General features: G+C 30.4%; 19 non-coding genes across 19 annotated transcripts; all 19 read left to right on the top strand.

Annotated features, from left to right (window-relative positions):
* The first annotated feature begins 403 nt into the window (after positions 1–403).
* Positions 404–522, top strand: LOC141395807 (5S ribosomal RNA). Its single transcript, XR_012410927.1, has one exon. It is a non-coding gene; the product is annotated as a 5S ribosomal RNA (ribosomal RNA).
* A 6,002-nt stretch (positions 523–6,524) lies between these two features.
* On the top strand, positions 6,525–6,643 carry LOC141395806 (5S ribosomal RNA). The gene has a single exon (XR_012410926.1). It is a non-coding gene; the product is annotated as a 5S ribosomal RNA (ribosomal RNA).
* Positions 6,644–7,328: 685 nt separating this feature from the next.
* LOC141395805 (5S ribosomal RNA) lies at positions 7,329–7,447 on the top strand. Its single transcript, XR_012410925.1, has one exon. It is a non-coding gene; the product is annotated as a 5S ribosomal RNA (ribosomal RNA).
* A 685-nt stretch (positions 7,448–8,132) lies between these two features.
* On the top strand, positions 8,133–8,251 carry LOC141395804 (5S ribosomal RNA). The gene has a single exon (XR_012410924.1). It is a non-coding gene; the product is annotated as a 5S ribosomal RNA (ribosomal RNA).
* Positions 8,252–8,936: 685 nt separating this feature from the next.
* LOC141395802 (5S ribosomal RNA) lies at positions 8,937–9,055 on the top strand. The gene has a single exon (XR_012410922.1). It is a non-coding gene; the product is annotated as a 5S ribosomal RNA (ribosomal RNA).
* A 685-nt stretch (positions 9,056–9,740) lies between these two features.
* Positions 9,741–9,859, top strand: LOC141395801 (5S ribosomal RNA). The gene has a single exon (XR_012410921.1). It is a non-coding gene; the product is annotated as a 5S ribosomal RNA (ribosomal RNA).
* A 685-nt stretch (positions 9,860–10,544) lies between these two features.
* On the top strand, positions 10,545–10,663 carry LOC141395800 (5S ribosomal RNA). Its single transcript, XR_012410920.1, has one exon. It is a non-coding gene; the product is annotated as a 5S ribosomal RNA (ribosomal RNA).
* Positions 10,664–11,340: 677 nt separating this feature from the next.
* On the top strand, positions 11,341–11,459 carry LOC141395799 (5S ribosomal RNA). The gene has a single exon (XR_012410919.1). It is a non-coding gene; the product is annotated as a 5S ribosomal RNA (ribosomal RNA).
* A 685-nt stretch (positions 11,460–12,144) lies between these two features.
* Positions 12,145–12,263, top strand: LOC141395797 (5S ribosomal RNA). The gene has a single exon (XR_012410918.1). It is a non-coding gene; the product is annotated as a 5S ribosomal RNA (ribosomal RNA).
* A 685-nt stretch (positions 12,264–12,948) lies between these two features.
* Positions 12,949–13,067, top strand: LOC141395796 (5S ribosomal RNA). The gene has a single exon (XR_012410917.1). It is a non-coding gene; the product is annotated as a 5S ribosomal RNA (ribosomal RNA).
* Positions 13,068–13,752: 685 nt separating this feature from the next.
* On the top strand, positions 13,753–13,871 carry LOC141395795 (5S ribosomal RNA). Its single transcript, XR_012410916.1, has one exon. It is a non-coding gene; the product is annotated as a 5S ribosomal RNA (ribosomal RNA).
* A 685-nt stretch (positions 13,872–14,556) lies between these two features.
* On the top strand, positions 14,557–14,675 carry LOC141395794 (5S ribosomal RNA). Its single transcript, XR_012410915.1, has one exon. It is a non-coding gene; the product is annotated as a 5S ribosomal RNA (ribosomal RNA).
* Positions 14,676–15,360: 685 nt separating this feature from the next.
* Positions 15,361–15,479, top strand: LOC141395793 (5S ribosomal RNA). The gene has a single exon (XR_012410914.1). It is a non-coding gene; the product is annotated as a 5S ribosomal RNA (ribosomal RNA).
* A 685-nt stretch (positions 15,480–16,164) lies between these two features.
* On the top strand, positions 16,165–16,283 carry LOC141395792 (5S ribosomal RNA). Its single transcript, XR_012410913.1, has one exon. It is a non-coding gene; the product is annotated as a 5S ribosomal RNA (ribosomal RNA).
* Positions 16,284–16,968: 685 nt separating this feature from the next.
* Positions 16,969–17,087, top strand: LOC141395790 (5S ribosomal RNA). Its single transcript, XR_012410911.1, has one exon. It is a non-coding gene; the product is annotated as a 5S ribosomal RNA (ribosomal RNA).
* A 685-nt stretch (positions 17,088–17,772) lies between these two features.
* LOC141395789 (5S ribosomal RNA) lies at positions 17,773–17,891 on the top strand. The gene has a single exon (XR_012410910.1). It is a non-coding gene; the product is annotated as a 5S ribosomal RNA (ribosomal RNA).
* A 685-nt stretch (positions 17,892–18,576) lies between these two features.
* LOC141395788 (5S ribosomal RNA) lies at positions 18,577–18,695 on the top strand. Its single transcript, XR_012410909.1, has one exon. It is a non-coding gene; the product is annotated as a 5S ribosomal RNA (ribosomal RNA).
* A 684-nt stretch (positions 18,696–19,379) lies between these two features.
* LOC141395787 (5S ribosomal RNA) lies at positions 19,380–19,498 on the top strand. Its single transcript, XR_012410908.1, has one exon. It is a non-coding gene; the product is annotated as a 5S ribosomal RNA (ribosomal RNA).
* Positions 19,499–20,183: 685 nt separating this feature from the next.
* On the top strand, positions 20,184–20,302 carry LOC141395786 (5S ribosomal RNA). Its single transcript, XR_012410907.1, has one exon. It is a non-coding gene; the product is annotated as a 5S ribosomal RNA (ribosomal RNA).
* The last annotated feature ends 500 nt before the right edge of the window (positions 20,303–20,802 follow it).

Raw genomic sequence — 20,802 nt, 5'->3', positions numbered from 1 at the left:
GCAAAATGCATTTATTTTTAACAATATTTAAGAAATTTTAACATTTATTAAAAAACAAGAATTTTTATTGTAAAATTCTTTAAAAAAATTGTCTATATTTCCAAAAAAAGGTAATTTAAGGAGCCAAATTTTCCCAAAATACATTTATTTTTAGCAATATTTAATAAATTTTAACATTTATTAAAAAAACTACAATTTTTGTTAGATTTTTTGATGCCAAATTAATACATACTGGTTATGTTCACTAATAACTAAAGGAAACAGTCAACATTTTCCTTTATAAAACGAAAATAAAACTTCTTGTTCGTTTGTGTGTTTGTGTGCAATAAGTAAACGAAATTGTTTTAAACACACAAGCAATGAAATCAATGGCCATATGAAGCAAAATAAACTATGTTTCTTCGCCAACGACCATACCACGCTGAGTACATCGGTTCTCGTCCGATCACCGAAATTAAGCAGCGTCGGGCGCGGTTAGTACTTAGATGGGGGACCGCTTGGGAACACCGCGTGTTGTTGGCATTGTCCAAAATTTTTTTATTTTATTTTATTTTCTTTTTTATTTTTCTCTATTAAATAAAAAAAGAATGAAGTCGATATCTTCATTTTTAACCTTTTGCTTTTAAATTAGCTATTTTATTTGTTCAATTTCATTTTACAAAAAATACTTAATAGCTAAAGTATGTGATTTGGTATATTAAATAAATATTCTCATAAATACAGAAATGACTTAAGACTACTATATTAAACATTTATTGTGCTGCAGTTATGTGCTAGCATAGTTCCATTTATACAAAGTTTTGTTTCAAAAATTAGTTTTACAATTCAGTGCCAGAAAAATTTATCCAAAAACTGGTCTTTTTCAAAGATTTTTTAAAAAGGTTATAAAAAGAAAACTTACATACTAATAATAATAATGGTAATAAACTTACATACTAAGCCTTATATACTATCTATATACAATATATACAATGATTACTGATCCGTAATGTATACCGGATCAGATCTCCAATCATACCTCTGGTACCGTCTGTGATAATACATTATCCGGTCATCGTCAAACAACAGACCCTCATCTCTAAGCTTAGATAAAGCTGCAGGAGGCAAATGCCTCCTGGAGAGAAGGGCCGTTATGTCCTCTTCAATAGTGAGGATATCTTGTACTAAATCATTATCGATATTTTGCGAGGTTTCGAGGAACTTTAAGGCCCCCTTGACCATGAACATATCAATTCTATCAAATTGCACCGAAGAATACAATCTTCTGTTTGAAGGTCGTCGAGGGACTCCATTGATATCTAAATTTCGCCCGAGTTCAAGTGCTGAAGTCAGAATTGCTCTCTCAAATTTCCTTATTCTCTCCATCTGCGATGAGGATAAGTCAGCCCACGCAGCAAAGGAATAAGTAATAATTGGTCGAATAATTTGTTTGTAAATGAGGAGTTTCACTTCTTTAGAAAGTGCCCCTCTCTTGGAAAACAATTTCGCATAAGCATGGTATACTTTTTTCGCTTTGGACAGGATGAAGTCCACGTGGCGACAGAATTGAAATTTATTATCGAACAGTATTCCTAGGTACTTCATCCTGTCCGAAACAGCTATTGTATGTTCACCTGCTGTAATATTAGGTATAAATTTTCTTATGTTGGGGCGCGCAGCTCTGGGCTTTCCCTTAAAGACCACTGTCACACATTTTTCTATGTTTAATTTAAAACCCCACTTATTGAAATATTCAAATAACTGATTCATGTATTCGTTTAAACGTCTTTCAATAGTTTTGGCATATCTTCCTCTTAAAGCCAATAAAATATCGTCTGCGTATAACAGTAGCAAGCCCCCTTCTGGTGGGTCAGGGATATCACTGATAAAAATATTGAACAAGACAGGCCCTAGAAGAGAACCTTGCGGTACCCCCGCCATGACCTGTCTTTGCTCAGATATTTTATTACCAACTCTAACCCTGAATGCTCTACCTTCCAGAAAGCTTGCCACCATTCGCAACGTTTGAGTATTCAGTCCGAACGACTGGAGTTTATATAAAAGGCCTTTGTGCCAAACTGCATCAAAGGCTTTAGAAAAATCTAGGCTAACGGCTATGGTGCCTTGAAATCCCTTAAATCCGTTAACTACATAATTGGAGAACACAGCCAAGGTATGCGTTGTGGAGTGGTTTGCTTTATATCCAAACTGGCGATCTTTTATAATTCTTTTGTCCCCTATGAATCTTTTCAATCTTTTGTAGATCATGCTTTCTAATATTTTGCCGAATGGTGAAAGCAGGGAAATAGGTCTGTAATTGGCACATATTTTTGTGTCTGAGTGTGGTTTACAGATTGGTACAACCAAAGCTTCTTTCCATTTTGTTGGAAAGTACCCTAAATTAAGGCAGTGGTTGAACAATACGGATAAAAATGGGGAAACTACATCTCCAACTTTCTTTACAGCTACATCCGGAATTTTATCAATCCCTGCGGACTTGCGGGAGGGTCTAGCAGCGATAGCAGAGGCAACCATTTCGCTGTCGACGAACCCATTTTCAACCCAACTTAACTCGTTGTTGATGGAAGAGCCATCCGCAGAGAAGCCACTGCTGAACTCTACCAGAGGATTCAGAGGGGCAGTCCCCTCTACAGTCTCGGTTACAAGTCTGTAGAAAGAACTGTCCTCCGAATTTTCCTCTACATGGTGAGAGCTCTGCATGGTCCCAGCGAATAGCTCCGCCTTCTGTAGGTCATCCGCAATGATTGACCCTCCATCATCAATAATTGTCTTAATAGGACTTCTAAAAGATAATCCTGCCGCTCGCTTGACCTTCCCGTAAGTCTTTGGGCCTATTTCTATGCTCTGCAAATAATTCTTATATCGTTCATTTTCGAAATTTGATACCAATTGACGTATAATGTTAGTAAGGTTATTTATGTCGGCCTGGAGCTCAACATACCTACCAGGATCTGGGGTTCTGCGTAGCGTTTGACGCAGTCTTTTACGCTCTTTCATGTGACGTACGATGTTGGGGGGTAATTCTCCTAATAAAGGGCTCCTAAATTTTACTTTTGGTACAGTTGTCTCAATAGCATCCTGAAAGGTCGAGCAAAGTCCATCTATGCACAAGTCAATCTCGTCTACACTTACGTTTCTATTAGTAGGAAGCATATGCCTATTAATACCCTCTTCTATTTTTCTTTTAAGTCTTCTTACATTGACCCTATCGTAATTATAGAATATTTGTTCTTCTACCGGTGTTATATTGCCTACACATAACCTGATTTCGACCGCTTTGTGGTCAGATTCATAGTAGTGTATGTTCAATAAATCATTATTTTCCAGTGCAATGCCTGGAGTTTTTAGGAAAAAGTCAATAAATGAACTTTCTCTTATATTTGGCCTTGTGGGCTCCGCCGTAGGACAGAGTTGCAAGTCAGGACAGTTCAATAGATACGCGTTCAAATCTATCCCTCTTCTGTTATTGATGCCGCCCCCCCAATCTCGATGTTTCGCGTTTAGGTCACAACCAATTAGTACCTCTGAAGTCGAAACCAATCGGACGATCACATCGAGGTCGGAGGGGTTAAACGGTACTAGCGGGCGAAGGTACATTGATATAAAAGTTATCGATGTACCATCCTGTCTGTGAATTTTAGCGCAGCAGGATTCAATATTCCCTGTATTTATTGAGATTTGTTCTGACTTGAAACTATTTTTAATTAAAATGGCAGTACCACCTCCTTGTCTTCCACTTTCCCTGCACTGTTTATAAAGTGTATATTCGTTAAATGCTACTTTGTGCCTGTCCTGCAATTTGTGTTCTGCAATAAGCAGAATATCAGGCTTATGCTTTTTTAGAAATAATTGTAAATAGTGTCTTTTTTCTAAAGACCCCATTGAGTTCACATTAACAAATATACACTTAATCATTATAATTTTTTATGTACATTAAGAGTCCCATTAAGGCATCAGGTGCCCCTTGAGACTCTTTAATTCTACGATATTCCCCGTGATAGTCGTCTAAATCTTTGAGGAGTTGAGTCAACCCTTTGCCGAAATAAGTTTGACTATCCTCCCCAATTTGTTTGGCGACATTCAATGGGCCCTGTTGGGGTTTTGTTGTTGATGGTTTCGGACTATTTGAACCTAAATTTTTTGTTGATGAGGAGCCTGTGGCTGAAGCAAACGAAATGCCTGCCTTTAAACCAGCCCAGCGATCTGATTTGGCTTTTTTAATAGCCTCCTTTTCTTCAAGACGTTCAGTCTTTTTTAAGAGGATAGCTTTGCGCCGGGGGCAATCCGGCGACGCAGCTGTATGACCGTCAACATTACAATTTACGCAACGAACTGTATACGTAGGTCCATCTTTTGGCAGATTTTCCAATTGTTCTTTAGAGGGAATGGCGCAATTACCTGGGCCATGGTCTTTTCCACATTTAACACAGCGGTATGGCATACCACAATTAAGTGAAATATGTCCATACCGCTGACAATTTCTACATTGGACGATTCTGCGTCCCTTATCTTTCTCGTAAAATACATCACAATGAATGATTTTCTTCACTCGATATAGTTTGCGCATTTCTGTAGACCTACCCAGTTTAATTAACCACTTGTCCTCAGCTATACATATTAAATCGATAATATCGATTTTAAATCCTTGATTGTTAAGAAAATCTTCTATAGTTTTTTTGGTATAGAGATGTGATAATCTATGAATCACAACTGAAAACGGCACCAAAGGCTTTGGAGTATGCGTGTGAAACTTGTAACATCTTTCTTTCAACATTTTTGTTACTATTTCAAAGTTATTTAGTCCTATTACTCTAAGGGAAAGCAAGTTCTTTTTTAAAGGTCTTAAAGAGAAATTTTGTCTACCAATACTATTATCTAATATGTTGGCTATTTCCGATAGGCTTGTGTCATAAAGGGTAATGGCTGGCAAATGTTTACCTTTATTTCCAGAATTTGTTGTTGCATCTTTGGCTGATGTTGTTGTTGTAGCTGCTGCTGATGTTTTTGCTGCTCCTGATGTTGTTGCTGCTGATGTTGTTTCTGCTGCTGATGTTACTGATGTTGTTATTTCCGTTGTCCTTTTTGGTTTCGGCTTCTTGGTTTTTGGTTTTCCTTTTGAAAAGGGCTGTGTTTCCCATATATCCGTAGCATTTTTTGGCTGTGCTACATCTTCCATCATCGCAGTGTCGGGGTTTTCGGCTACCCCGACCGACTTAGTTTCTTTAGTTACCTTTTTTGGCATATTGTCGTTATTGGTAGTTACTTGCAATAGCACGTTGTTGGGAGCGTTAGGCAAGGTTTTGGTTGGCTCTGTAGTCTTGTTTTTCATAGAGGCTAGTTCATTTTCTAAATTAGCAATAACTCTACGAAAACAACACTCCTTCTTGTAGTAATCTGCCAGTTGTCTGGCAGCTTCTTCTTGACTCTTTCGTAACGCCGTTAGTTCTTCCAACAGCGACTTGTTGGTTTCTTCCATGTTTTTAAGGGAAGTTTGGAGGGTTGAAATGATCGCCTCCATCTTTAGTGTTTCGTAAATAGACTCATCGTCGTCAGACTTATGTCTACGCTTACTTTTGCTTCTCTTTTTAGGTTTTTGAGAAGCGTCACTAGCAGTTCCGATAGTTTGGATATTTAAATCCTCACACCTCTTTGCCTCTGCCGCTATGCCTGCTGACGTATCAGACATTATGTCATCGTTATCTTCAGCTGCTGACATTTTGTTGTCTCAGTGTCGCCGCCGACGGCATATAACTTTGCCGCCGACAACAACAGTAAGCACAACTATTTTCCTTCTACCACAAAAGCACAAAATTTGTCTCGAACATGAAACAAAATTATTTTATCTCTTTGGCTTTTTCAGTGGTTTTCACTTTTTATTTTTAAATCACACAAACACTTTTAACACTGTTCACAAATGATTCATTTTTAACCGAAATAGAGCCAAAATAAAAAACTCAACTGCCTATTATTTTAAGGTAAATGTAAAACATTCGCTATTGATTATGCTCAGTTGTACGTAACTAGATACAATAGTCTATGATTTCCTTTGTAAAACAAAAGTAAAATTCTTTATAAATTTGTTTCGTTTCTCAAAAAACGTAATTTAAGGAGGCAAATTTTCGCAAAATGCATTTATTTTTAACAATATTTAAGAAATTTTAACATTTATTAAAAAACAAGAATTTTTATTGTAAAATTCTTTAAAAAAATTGTCTATATTTCCAAAAAAAGGTAATTTAAGGAGCCAAATTTTCCCAAAATACATTTATTTTTAGCAATATTTAATAAATTTTAACATTTATTAAAAAAACTACAATTTTTGTTAGATTTTTTGATGCCAAATTAATACATACTGGTTATGTTCACTAATAACTAAAGGAAACAGTCAACATTTTCCTTTATAAAACGAAAATAAAACTTCTTGTTCGTTTGTGTGTTTGTGTGCAATAAGTAAACGAAATTGTTTTAAACACACAAGCAATGAAATCAATGGCCATATGAAGCAAAATAAACTATGTTTCTTCGCCAACGACCATACCACGCTGAGTACATCGGTTCTCGTCCGATCACCGAAATTAAGCAGCGTCGGGCGCGGTTAGTACTTAGATGGGGGACCGCTTGGGAACACCGCGTGTTGTTGGCATTGTCCAAAATTTTTTTATTTTATTTTATTTTCTTTTTTATTTTTCTCTATTAAATAAAAAAAGAATGAAGTCGATATCTTCATTTTTAACCGAAATAGAGCCAAAATAAAAAACTCAACTGCCTATTATTTTAAGGTAAATGTAAAACATTCGCTATTGATTATGCTCAGTTGTACGTAACTAGATACAATAGTCTATGATTTCCTTTGTAAAACAAAAGTAAAATTCTTTATAAATTTGTTTCGTTTCTCAAAAAACGTAATTTAAGGAGGCAAATTTTCGCAAAATACATTTATTTTTAACAATATTTAAGAAATTTTAACATTTATTAAAAAACAAGAATTTTTATTGTAAAATTCTTTAAAAAAATTGTCTATATTTCCAAAAAAAGGTAATTTAAGGAGCCAAATTTTCCCAAAATACATTTATTTTTAGCAATATTTAATAAATTTTAACATTTATTAAAAAAACTACAATTTTTGTTAGATTTTTTGATGCCAAATTAATACATACTGGTTATGTTCACTAATAACTAAAGGAAACAGTCAACATTTTCCTTTATAAAACGAAAATAAAACTTCTTGTTCGTTTGTGTGTTTGTGTGCAATAAGTAAACGAAATTGTTTTAAACACACAAGCAATGAAATCAATGGCCATATGAAGCAAAATAAACTATGTTTCTTCGCCAACGACCATACCACGCTGAGTACATCGGTTCTCGTCCGATCACCGAAATTAAGCAGCGTCGGGCGCGGTTAGTACTTAGATGGGGGACCGCTTGGGAACACCGCGTGTTGTTGGCATTGTCCAAAATTTTTTTATTTTATTTTATTTTCTTTTTTATTTTTCTCTATTAAATAAAAAAAGAATGAAGTCGATATCTTCATTTTTAACCGAAATAGAGCCAAAATAAAAAACTCAACTGCCTATTATTTTAAGGTAAATGTAAAACATTCGCTATTGATTATGCTCAGTTGTACGTAACTAGATACAATAGTCTATGATTTCCTTTGTAAAACAAAAGTAAAATTCTTTATAAATTTGTTTCGTTTCTCAAAAAACGTAATTTAAGGAGGCAAATTTTCGCAAAATGCATTTATTTTTAACAATATTTAAGAAATTTTAACATTTATTAAAAAACAAGAATTTTTATTGTAAAATTCTTTAAAAAAATTGTCTATATTTCCAAAAAAAGGTAATTTAAGGAGCCAAATTTTCCCAAAATACATTTATTTTTAGCAATATTTAATAAATTTTAACATTTATTAAAAAAACTACAATTTTTGTTAGATTTTTTGATGCCAAATTAATACATACTGGTTATGTTCACTAATAACTAAAGGAAACAGTCAACATTTTCCTTTATAAAACGAAAATAAAACTTCTTGTTCGTTTGTGTGTTTGTGTGCAATAAGTAAACGAAATTGTTTTAAACACACAAGCAATGAAATCAATGGCCATATGAAGCAAAATAAACTATGTTTCTTCGCCAACGACCATACCACGCTGAGTACATCGGTTCTCGTCCGATCACCGAAATTAAGCAGCGTCGGGCGCGGTTAGTACTTAGATGGGGGACCGCTTGGGAACACCGCGTGTTGTTGGCATTGTCCAAAATTTTTTTATTTTATTTTATTTTCTTTTTTATTTTTCTCTATTAAATAAAAAAAGAATGAAGTCGATATCTTCATTTTTAACCGAAATAGATCCAAAATAAAAAACTCAACTGCCTATTATTTTAAGGTAAATGTAAAACATTCGCTATTGATTATGCTCAGTTGTACGTAACTAGATACAATAGTCTATGATTTCCTTTGTAAAACAAAAGTAAAATTCTTTATAAATTTGTTTCGTTTCTCAAAAAACGTAATTTAAGGAGGCAAATTTTCGCAAAATGCATTTATTTTTAACAATATTTAAGAAATTTTAACATTTATTAAAAAACAAGAATTTTTATTGTAAAATTCTTTAAAAAAATTGTCTATATTTCCAAAAAAAGGTAATTTAAGGAGCCAAATTTTCCCAAAATACATTTATTTTTAGCAATATTTAATAAATTTTAACATTTATTAAAAAAACTACAATTTTTGTTAGATTTTTTGATGCCAAATTAATACATACTGGTTATGTTCACTAATAACTAAAGGAAACAGTCAACATTTTCCTTTATAAAACGAAAATAAAACTTCTTGTTCGTTTGTGTGTTTGTGTGCAATAAGTAAACGAAATTGTTTTAAACACACAAGCAATGAAATCAATGGCCATATGAAGCAAAATAAACTATGTTTCTTCGCCAACGACCATACCACGCTGAGTACATCGGTTCTCGTCCGATCACCGAAATTAAGCAGCGTCGGGCGCGGTTAGTACTTAGATGGGGGACCGCTTGGGAACACCGCGTGTTGTTGGCATTGTCCAAAATTTTTTTATTTTATTTTATTTTCTTTTTTATTTTTCTCTATTAAATAAAAAAAGAATGAAGTCGATATCTTCATTTTTAACCGAAATAGAGCCAAAATAAAAAACTCAACTGCCTATTATTTTAAGGTAAATGTAAAACATTCGCTATTGATTATGCTCAGTTGTACGTAACTAGATACAATAGTCTATGATTTCCTTTGTAAAACAAAAGTAAAATTCTTTATAAATTTGTTTCGTTTCTCAAAAAACGTAATTTAAGGAGGCAAATTTTCGCAAAATGCATTTATTTTTAACAATATTTAAGAAATTTTAACATTTATTAAAAAACAAGAATTTTTATTGTAAAATTCTTTAAAAAAATTGTCTATATTTCCAAAAAAAGGTAATTTAAGGAGCCAAATTTTCCCAAAATACATTTATTTTTAGCAATATTTAATAAATTTTAACATTTATTAAAAAAACTACAATTTTTGTTAGATTTTTTGATGCCAAATTAATACATACTGGTTATGTTCACTAATAACTAAAGGAAACAGTCAACATTTTCCTTTATAAAACGAAAATAAAACTTCTTGTTCGTTTGTGTGTTTGTGTGCAATAAGTAAACGAAATTGTTTTAAACACACAAGCAATGAAATCAATGGCCATATGAAGCAAAATAAACTATGTTTCTTCGCCAACGACCATACCACGCTGAGTACATCGGTTCTCGTCCGATCACCGAAATTAAGCAGCGTCGGGCGCGGTTAGTACTTAGATGGGGGACCGCTTGGGAACACCGCGTGTTGTTGGCATTGTCCAAAATTTTTTTATTTTATTTTATTTTCTTTTTTATTTTTCTCTATTAAATAAAAAAAGAATGAAGTCGATATCTTCATTTTTAACCGAAATAGAGCCAAAATAAAAAACTCAACTGCCTATTATTTTAAGGTAAATGTAAAACATTCGCTATTGATTATGCTCAGTTGTACGTAACTAGATACAATAGTCTATGATTTCCTTTGTAAAACAAAAGTAAAATTCTTTATAAATTTGTTTCGTTTCTCAAAAAACGTAATTTAAGGAGGCAAATTTTCGCAAAATGCATTTATTTTTAACAATATTTAAGAAATTTTAACATTTATTAAAAAACAAGAATTTTTATTGTAAAATTCTTTAAAAAAATTGTCTATATTTCCAAAAAAAGGTAATTTAAGGAGCCAAATTTTCCCAAAATACATTTATTTTTAGCAATATTTAATAAATTTTAACATTTATTAAAAAAACTACAATTTTTGTTAGATTTTTTGATGCCAAATTAATACATACTGGTTATGTTCACTAATAACTAAAGGAAACAGTCAACATTTTCCTTTATAAAACGAAAATAAAACTTCTTGTTCGTTTGTGTGTTTGTGTGCAATAAGTAAACGAAATTGTTTTAAACACACAAGCAATGAAATCAATGGCCATATGAAGCAAAATAAACTATGTTTCTTCGCCAACGACCATACCACGCTGAGTACATCGGTTCTCGTCCGATCACCGAAATTAAGCAGCGTCGGGCGCGGTTAGTACTTAGATGGGGGACCGCTTGGGAACACCGCGTGTTGTTGGCATTGTCCAAAATTTTTTTATTTTATTTTATTTTCTTTTTTATTTTTCTCTATTAAATAAAAAAAGAATGAAGTCGATATCTTCATTTTTAACCGAAATAGAGCCAAAATAAAAAACTCAACTGCCTATTATTTTAAGGTAAATGTAAAACATTCGCTATTGATTATGCTCAGTTGTACGTAACTAGATACAATAGTCTATGATTTCCTTTGTAAAACAAAAGTAAAATTCTTTATAAATTTGTTTCGTTTCTCAAAAAACGTAATTTAAGGAGGCAAATTTTCGCAAAATGCATTTATTTTTAACAATATTTAAGAAATTTTAACATTTATTAAAAAACAAGAATTTTTATTGTAAAATTCTTTAAAAAAATTGTCTATATTTCCAAAAAAAGGTAATTTAAGGAGCCAAATTTTCCCAAAATACATTTATTTTTAGCAATATTTAATAAATTTTAACATTTATTAAAAAAACTACAATTTTTGTTAGATTTTTTGATGCCAAATTAATACATACTGGTTATGTTCACTAATAACTAAAGGAAACAGTCAACATTTTCCTTTATAAAACGAAAATAAAACTTCTTGTTCGTTTGTGTGCAATAAGTAAACGAAATTGTTTTAAACACACAAGCAATGAAATCAATGGCCATATGAAGCAAAATAAACTATGTTTCTTCGCCAACGACCATACCACGCTGAGTACATCGGTTCTCGTCCGATCACCGAAATTAAGCAGCGTCGGGCGCGGTTAGTACTTAGATGGGGGACCGCTTGGGAACACCGCGTGTTGTTGGCATTGTCCAAAATTTTTTTATTTTATTTTATTTTCTTTTTTATTTTTCTCTATTAAATAAAAAAAGAATGAAGTCGATATCTTCATTTTTAACCGAAATAGAGCCAAAATAAAAAACTCAACTGCCTATTATTTTAAGGTAAATGTAAAACATTCGCTATTGATTATGCTCAGTTGTACGTAACTAGATACAATAGTCTATGATTTCCTTTGTAAAACAAAAGTAAAATTCTTTATAAATTTGTTTCGTTTCTCAAAAAACGTAATTTAAGGAGGCAAATTTTCGCAAAATGCATTTATTTTTAACAATATTTAAGAAATTTTAACATTTATTAAAAAACAAGAATTTTTATTGTAAAATTCTTTAAAAAAATTGTCTATATTTCCAAAAAAAGGTAATTTAAGGAGCCAAATTTTCCCAAAATACATTTATTTTTAGCAATATTTAATAAATTTTAACATTTATTAAAAAAACTACAATTTTTGTTAGATTTTTTGATGCCAAATTAATACATACTGGTTATGTTCACTAATAACTAAAGGAAACAGTCAACATTTTCCTTTATAAAACGAAAATAAAACTTCTTGTTCGTTTGTGTGTTTGTGTGCAATAAGTAAACGAAATTGTTTTAAACACACAAGCAATGAAATCAATGGCCATATGAAGCAAAATAAACTATGTTTCTTCGCCAACGACCATACCACGCTGAGTACATCGGTTCTCGTCCGATCACCGAAATTAAGCAGCGTCGGGCGCGGTTAGTACTTAGATGGGGGACCGCTTGGGAACACCGCGTGTTGTTGGCATTGTCCAAAATTTTTTTATTTTATTTTATTTTCTTTTTTATTTTTCTCTATTAAATAAAAAAAGAATGAAGTCGATATCTTCATTTTTAACCGAAATAGAGCCAAAATAAAAAACTCAACTGCCTATTATTTTAAGGTAAATGTAAAACATTCGCTATTGATTATGCTCAGTTGTACGTAACTAGATACAATAGTCTATGATTTCCTTTGTAAAACAAAAGTAAAATTCTTTATAAATTTGTTTCGTTTCTCAAAAAACGTAATTTAAGGAGGCAAATTTTCGCAAAATGCATTTATTTTTAACAATATTTAAGAAATTTTAACATTTATTAAAAAACAAGAATTTTTATTGTAAAATTCTTTAAAAAAATTGTCTATATTTCCAAAAAAAGGTAATTTAAGGAGCCAAATTTTCCCAAAATACATTTATTTTTAGCAATATTTAATAAATTTTAACATTTATTAAAAAAACTACAATTTTTGTTAGATTTTTTGATGCCAAATTAATACATACTGGTTATGTTCACTAATAACTAAAGGAAACAGTCAACATTTTCCTTTATAAAACGAAAATAAAACTTCTTGTTCGTTTGTGTGTTTGTGTGCAATAAGTAAACGAAATTGTTTTAAACACACAAGCAATGAAATCAATGGCCATATGAAGCAAAATAAACTATGTTTCTTCGCCAACGACCATACCACGCTGAGTACATCGGTTCTCGTCCGATCACCGAAATTAAGCAGCGTCGGGCGCGGTTAGTACTTAGATGGGGGACCGCTTGGGAACACCGCGTGTTGTTGGCATTGTCCAAAATTTTTTTATTTTATTTTATTTTCTTTTTTATTTTTCTCTATTAAATAAAAAAAGAATGAAGTCGATATCTTCATTTTTAACCGAAATAGAGCCAAAATAAAAAACTCAACTGCCTATTATTTTAAGGTAAATGTAAAACATTCGCTATTGATTATGCTCAGTTGTACGTAACTAGATACAATAGTCTATGATTTCCTTTGTAAAACAAAAGTAAAATTCTTTATAAATTTGTTTCGTTTCTCAAAAAACGTAATTTAAGGAGGCAAATTTTCGCAAAATGCATTTATTTTTAACAATATTTAAGAAATTTTAACATTTATTAAAAAACAAGAATTTTTATTGTAAAATTCTTTAAAAAAATTGTCTATATTTCCAAAAAAAGGTAATTTAAGGAGCCAAATTTTCCCAAAATACATTTATTTTTAGCAATATTTAATAAATTTTAACATTTATTAAAAAAACTACAATTTTTGTTAGATTTTTTGATGCCAAATTAATACATACTGGTTATGTTCACTAATAACTAAAGGAAACAGTCAACATTTTCCTTTATAAAACGAAAATAAAACTTCTTGTTCGTTTGTGTGTTTGTGTGCAATAAGTAAACGAAATTGTTTTAAACACACAAGCAATGAAATCAATGGCCATATGAAGCAAAATAAACTATGTTTCTTCGCCAACGACCATACCACGCTGAGTACATCGGTTCTCGTCCGATCACCGAAATTAAGCAGCGTCGGGCGCGGTTAGTACTTAGATGGGGGACCGCTTGGGAACACCGCGTGTTGTTGGCATTGTCCAAAATTTTTTTATTTTATTTTATTTTCTTTTTTATTTTTCTCTATTAAATAAAAAAAGAATGAAGTCGATATCTTCATTTTTAACCGAAATAGAGCCAAAATAAAAAACTCAACTGCCTATTATTTTAAGGTAAATGTAAAACATTCGCTATTGATTATGCTCAGTTGTACGTAACTAGATACAATAGTCTATGATTTCCTTTGTAAAACAAAAGTAAAATTCTTTATAAATTTGTTTCGTTTCTCAAAAAACGTAATTTAAGGAGGCAAATTTTCGCAAAATGCATTTATTTTTAACAATATTTAAGAAATTTTAACATTTATTAAAAAACAAGAATTTTTATTGTAAAATTCTTTAAAAAAATTGTCTATATTTCCAAAAAAAGGTAATTTAAGGAGCCAAATTTTCCCAAAATACATTTATTTTTAGCAATATTTAATAAATTTTAACATTTATTAAAAAAACTACAATTTTTGTTAGATTTTTTGATGCCAAATTAATACATACTGGTTATGTTCACTAATAACTAAAGGAAACAGTCAACATTTTCCTTTATAAAACGAAAATAAAACTTCTTGTTCGTTTGTGTGTTTGTGTGCAATAAGTAAACGAAATTGTTTTAAACACACAAGCAATGAAATCAATGGCCATATGAAGCAAAATAAACTATGTTTCTTCGCCAACGACCATACCACGCTGAGTACATCGGTTCTCGTCCGATCACCGAAATTAAGCAGCGTCGGGCGCGGTTAGTACTTAGATGGGGGACCGCTTGGGAACACCGCGTGTTGTTGGCATTGTCCAAAATTTTTTTATTTTATTTTATTTTCTTTTTTATTTTTCTCTATTAAATAAAAAAAGAATGAAGTCGATATCTTCATTTTTAACCGAAATAGAGCCAAAATAAAAAACTCAACTGCCTATTATTTTAAGGTAAATGTAAAACATTCGCTATTGATTATGCTCAGTTGTACGTAACTAGATACAATAGTCTATGATTTCCTTTGTAAAACAAAAGTAAAATTCTTTATAAATTTGTTTCGTTTCTCAAAAAACGTAATTTAAGGAGGCAAATTTTCGCAAAATGCTTTTTTTTTTAACAATATTTAAGAAATTTTAACATTTATTAAAAAACAAGAATTTTTATTGTAAAATTCTTTAAAAAAATTGTCTATATTTCCAAAAAAAGGTAATTTAAGGAGCCAAATTTTCCCAAAATACATTTATTTTTAGCAATATTTAATAAATTTTAACATTTATTAAAAAAACTACAATTTTTGTTAGATTTTTTGATGCCAAATTAATACATACTGGTTATGTTCACTAATAACTAAAGGAAACAGTCAACATTTTCCTTTATAAAACGAAAATAAAACTTCTTGTTCGTTTGTGTGTTTGTGTGCAATAAGTAAACGAAATTGTTTTAAACACACAAGCAATGAAATCAATGGCCATATGAAGCAAAATAAACTATGTTTCTTCGCCAACGACCATACCACGCTGAGTACATCGGTTCTCGTCCGATCACCGAAATTAAGCAGCGTCGGGCGCGGTTAGTACTTAGATGGGGGACCGCTTGGGAACACCGCGTGTTGTTGGCATTGTCCAAAATTTTTTTATTTTATTTTATTTTCTTTTTTATTTTTCTCTATTAAATAAAAAAAGAATGAAGTCGATATCTTCATTTTTAACCGAAATAGAGCCAAAATAAAAAACTCAACTGCCTATTATTTTAAGGTAAATGTAAAACATTCGCTATTGATTATGCTCAGTTGTACGTAACTAGATACAATAGTCTATGATTTCCTTTGTAAAACAAAAGTAAAATTCTTTATAAATTTGTTTCGTTTCTCAAAAAACGTAATTTAAGGAGGCAAATTTTCGCAAAATGCATTTATTTTTAACAATATTTAAGAAATTTTAACATTTATTAAAAAACAAGAATTTTTATTGTAAAATTCTTTAAAAAAATTGTCTATATTTCCAAAAAAAGGTAATTTAAGGAGCCAAATTTTCCCAAAATACATTTATTTTTAGCAATATTTAATAAATTTTAACATTTATTAAAAAAACTACAATTTTTGTTAGATTTTTTGATGCCAAATTAATACATACTGGTTATGTTCACTAATAACTAAAGGAAACAGTCAACATTTTCCTTTATAAAACGAAAATAAAACTTCTTGTTCGTTTGTGTGTTTGTGTGCAATAAGTAAACGAAATTGTTTTAAACACACAAGCAATGAAATCAATGGCCATATGAAGCAAAATAAACTATGTTTCTTCGCCAACGACCATACCACGCTGAGTACATCGGTTCTCGTCCGATCACCGAAATTAAGCAGCGTCGGGCGCGGTTAGTACTTAGATGGGGGACCGCTTGGGAACACCGCGTGTTGTTGGCATTGTCCAAAATTTTTTTATTTTATTTTATTTTCTTTTTTATTTTTCTCTATTAAATAAAAAAAGAATGAAGTCGATATCTTCATTTTTAACCGAAATAGAGCCAAAATAAAAAACTCAACTGCCTATTATTTTAAGGTAAATGTAAAACATTCGCTATTGATTATGCTCAGTTGTACGTAACTAGATACAATAGTCTATGATTTCCTTTGTAAAACAAAAGTAAAATTCTTTATAAATTTGTTTCGTTTCTCAAAAAACGTAATTTAAGGAGGCAAATTTTCGCAAAATGCATTTATTTTTAACAATATTTAAGAAATTTTAACATTTATTAAAAAACAAGAATTTTTATTGTAAAATTCTTTAAAAAAATTGTCTATATTTCCAAAAAAAGGTAATTTAAGGAGCCAAATTTTCCCAAAATACATTTATTTTTAGCAATATTTAATAAATTTTAACATTTATTAAAAAAACTACAATTTTTGTTAGATTTTTTGATGCCAAATTAATACATACTGGTTATGTTCACTAATAACTAAAGGAAACAGTCAACATTTTCCTTTATAAAACGAAAATAAAACTTCTTGTTCGTTTGTGTGTTTGTGTGCAATAAGTAAACGAAATTGTTTTAAACACACAAGCAATGAAATCAATGGCCATATGAAGCAAAATAAACTATGTTTCTTCGCCAACGACCATACCACGCTGAGTACATCGGTTCTCGTCCGATCACCGAAATTAAGCAGCGTCGGGCGCGGTTAGTACTTAGATGGGGGACCGCTTGGGAACACCGCGTGTTGTTGGCATTGTCCAAAATTTTTTTATTTTATTTTATTTTCTTTTTTATTTTTCTCTATTAAATAAAAAAAGAATGAAGTCGATATCTTCATTTTTAACCGAAATAGAGCCAAAATAAAAAACTCAACTGCCTATTATTTTAAGGTAAATGTAAAACATTCGCTATTGATTATGCTCAGTTGTACGTAACTAGATACAATAGTCTATGATTTCCTTTGTAAAACAAAAGTAAAATTCTTTATAAATTTGTTTCGTTTCTCAAAAAACGTAATTTAAGGAGGCAAATTTTCGCAAAATGCATTTATTTTTAACAATATTTAAGAAATTTTAACATTTATTAAAAAACAAGAATTTTTATTGTAAAATTCTTTAAAAAAATTGTCTATATTTCCAAAAAAAGGTAATTTAAGGAGCCAAATTTTCCCAAAATACATTTATTTTTAGCAATATTTAATAAATTTTAACATTTATTAAAAAAACTACAATTTTTGTTAGATTTTTTGATGCCAAATTAATACATACTGGTTATGTTCACTAATAACTAAAGGAAACAGTCAACATTTTCCTTTATAAAACGAAAATAAAACTTCTTGTTCGTTTGTGTGTTTGTGTGCAATAAGTAAACGAAATTGTTTTAAACACACAAGCAATGAAATCAATGGCCATATGAAGCAAAATAAACTATGTTTCTTCGCCAACGACCATACCACGCTGAGTACATCGGTTCTCGTCCGATCACCGAAATTAAGCAGCGTCGGGCGCGGTTAGTACTTAGATGGGGGACCGCTTGGGAACACCGCGTGTTGTTGGCATTGTCCAAAATTTTTTTATTTTATTTTATTTTCTTTTTTATTTTTCTCTATTAAATAAAAAAAGAATGAAGTCGATATCTTCATTTTTAACCGAAATAGAGCCAAAATAAAAAACTCAACTGCCTATTATTTTAAGGTAAATGTAAAACATTCGCTATTGATTATGCTCAGTTGTACGTAACTAGATACAATAGTCTATGATTTCCTTTGTAAAACAAAAGTAAAATTCTTTATAAATTTGTTTCGTTTCTCAAAAAACGTAATTTAAGGAGGCAAATTTTCGCAAAATGCATTTATTTTTAACAATATTTAAGAAATTTTAACATTTATTAAAAAACAAGAATTTTTATTGTAAAATTCTTTAAAAAAATTGTCTATATTTCCAAAAAAAGGTAATTTAAGGAGCCAAATTTTCCCAAAATACATTTATTTTTAGCAATATTTAATAAATTTTAACATTTATTAAAAAAACTACAATTTTTGTTAGATTTTTTGATGCCAAATTAATACATACTGGTTATGTTCACTAATAACTAAAGGAAACAGTCAACATTTTCCTTTATAAAACGAAAATAAAACTTCTTGTTCGTTTGTGTGTTTGTGTGCAATAAGTAAACGAAATTGTTTTAAACACACAAGCAATGAAATCAATGGCCATATGAAGCAAAATAAACTATGTTTCTTCGCCAACGACCATACCACGCTGAGTACATCGGTTCTCGTCCGATCACCGAAATTAAGCAGCGTCGGGCGCGGTTAGTACTTAGATGGGGGACCGCTTGGGAACACCGCGTGTTGTTGGCATTGTCCAAAATTTTTTTATTTTATTTTATTTTCTTTTTTATTTTTCTCTATTAAATAAAAAAAGAATGAAGTCGATATCTTCATTTTTAACCGAAATAGAGCCAAAATAAAAAACTCAACTGCCTATTATTTTAAGGTAAATGTAAAACATTCGCTATTGATTATGCTCAGTTGTACGTAACTAGATACAATAGTCTATGATTTCCTTTGTAAAACAAAAGTAAAATTCTTTATAAATTTGTTTCGTTTCTCAAAAAACGTAATTTAAGGAGGCAAATTTTCGCAAAATGCATTTATTTTTAACAATATTTAAGAAATTTTAACATTTATTAAAAAACAAGAATTTTTATTGTAAAATTCTTTAAAAAAATTGTCTATATTTCCAAAAAAGGTAATTTAAGGAGCCAAATTTTCCCAAAATACATTTATTTTTAGCAATATTTAATAAATTTTAACATTTATTAAAAAAACTACAATTTTTGTTAGATTTTTTGATGCCAAATTAATACATACTGGTTATGTTCACTAATAACTAAAGGAAACAGTCAACATTTTCCTTTATAAAACGAAAATAAAACTTCTTGTTCGTTTGTGTGTTTGTGTGCAATAAGTAAACGAAATTGTTTTAAACACACAAGCAATGAAATCAATGGCCATATGAAGCAAAATAAACTATGTTTCTTCGCCAACGACCATACCACGCTGAGTACATCGGTTCTCGTCCGATCACCGAAATTAAGCAGCGTCGGGCGCGGTTAGTACTTAGATGGGGGACCGCTTGGGAACACCGCGTGTTGTTGGCATTGTCCAAAATTTTTTTATTTTATTTTATTTTCTTTTTTATTTTTCTCTATTAAATAAAAAAAGAATGAAGTCGATATCTTCATTTTTAACCGAAATAGAGCCAAAATAAAAAACTCAACTGCCTATTATTTTAAGGTAAATGTAAAACATTCGCTATTGATTATGCTCAGTTGTACGTAACTAGATACAATAGTCTATGATTTCCTTTGTAAAACAAAAGTAAAATTCTTTATAAATTTGTTTCGTTTCTCAAAAAACGTAATTTAAGGAGGCAAATTTTCGCAAAATGCATTTATTTTTAACAATATTTAAGAAATTTTAACATTTATTAAAAAACAAGAATTTTTATTGTAAAATTCTTTAAAAAAATTGTCTATATTTCCAAAAAAAGGTAATTTAAGGAGCCAAATTTTCCCAAAATACATTTATTTTTAGCAATATTTAATAAATTTTAACATTTATTAAAAAAACTACAATTTTTGTTAGATTTTTTGATGCCAAATTAATACATACTGGTTATGTTCACTAATAACTAAAGGAAACAGTCAACATTTTCCTTTATAAAACGAAAATAAAACTTCTTGTTCGTTTGTGTGTTTGTGTGCAATAAGTAAACGAAATTGTTTTAAACACACAAGCAATGAAATCAATGGCCATATGAAGCAAAATAAACTATGTTTCTTCGCCAACGACCATACCACGCTGAGTACATCGGTTCTCGTCCGATCACCGAAATTAAGCAGCGTCGGGCGCGGTTAGTACTTAGATGGGGGACCGCTTGGGAACACCGCGTGTTGTTGGCATTGTCCAAAATTTTTTTATTTTATTTTATTTTCTTTTTTATTTTTCTCTATTAAATAAAAAAAGAATGAAGTCGATATCTTCATTTTTAACCGAAATAGAGCCAAAATAAAAAACTCAACTGCCTATTATTTTAAGGTAAATGTAAAACATTCGCTATTGATTATGCTCAGTTGTACGTAACTAGATACAATAGTCTATGATTTCCTTTGTAAAACAAAAGTAAAATTCTTTATAAATTTGTTTCGTTTCTCAAAAAACGTAATTTAAGGAGGCAAATTTTCGCAAAATGCATTTATTTTTAACAATATTTAAGAAATTTTAACATTTATTAAAAAACAAGAATTTTTATTGTAAAATTCTTTAAAAAAATTGTCTATATTTCCAAAAAAAGGTAATTTAAGGAGCCAAATTTTCCCAAAATACATTTATTTTTAGCAATATTTAATAAATTTTAACATTTATTAAAAAAACTACAATTTTTGTTAGATTTTTTGATGCC

Source organism: Musca autumnalis, unplaced genomic scaffold (assembly GCF_047663935.1).
Source record: "Musca autumnalis isolate F117 unplaced genomic scaffold, ASM4766393v1 scaffold_2, whole genome shotgun sequence".
Lineage (NCBI taxonomy): Eukaryota > Metazoa > Arthropoda > Insecta > Diptera > Muscidae > Musca > Musca autumnalis.
Note: the sequence above shows the minus strand (reverse complement) of the source record. Positions and strands in the feature narration are given on the sequence as shown.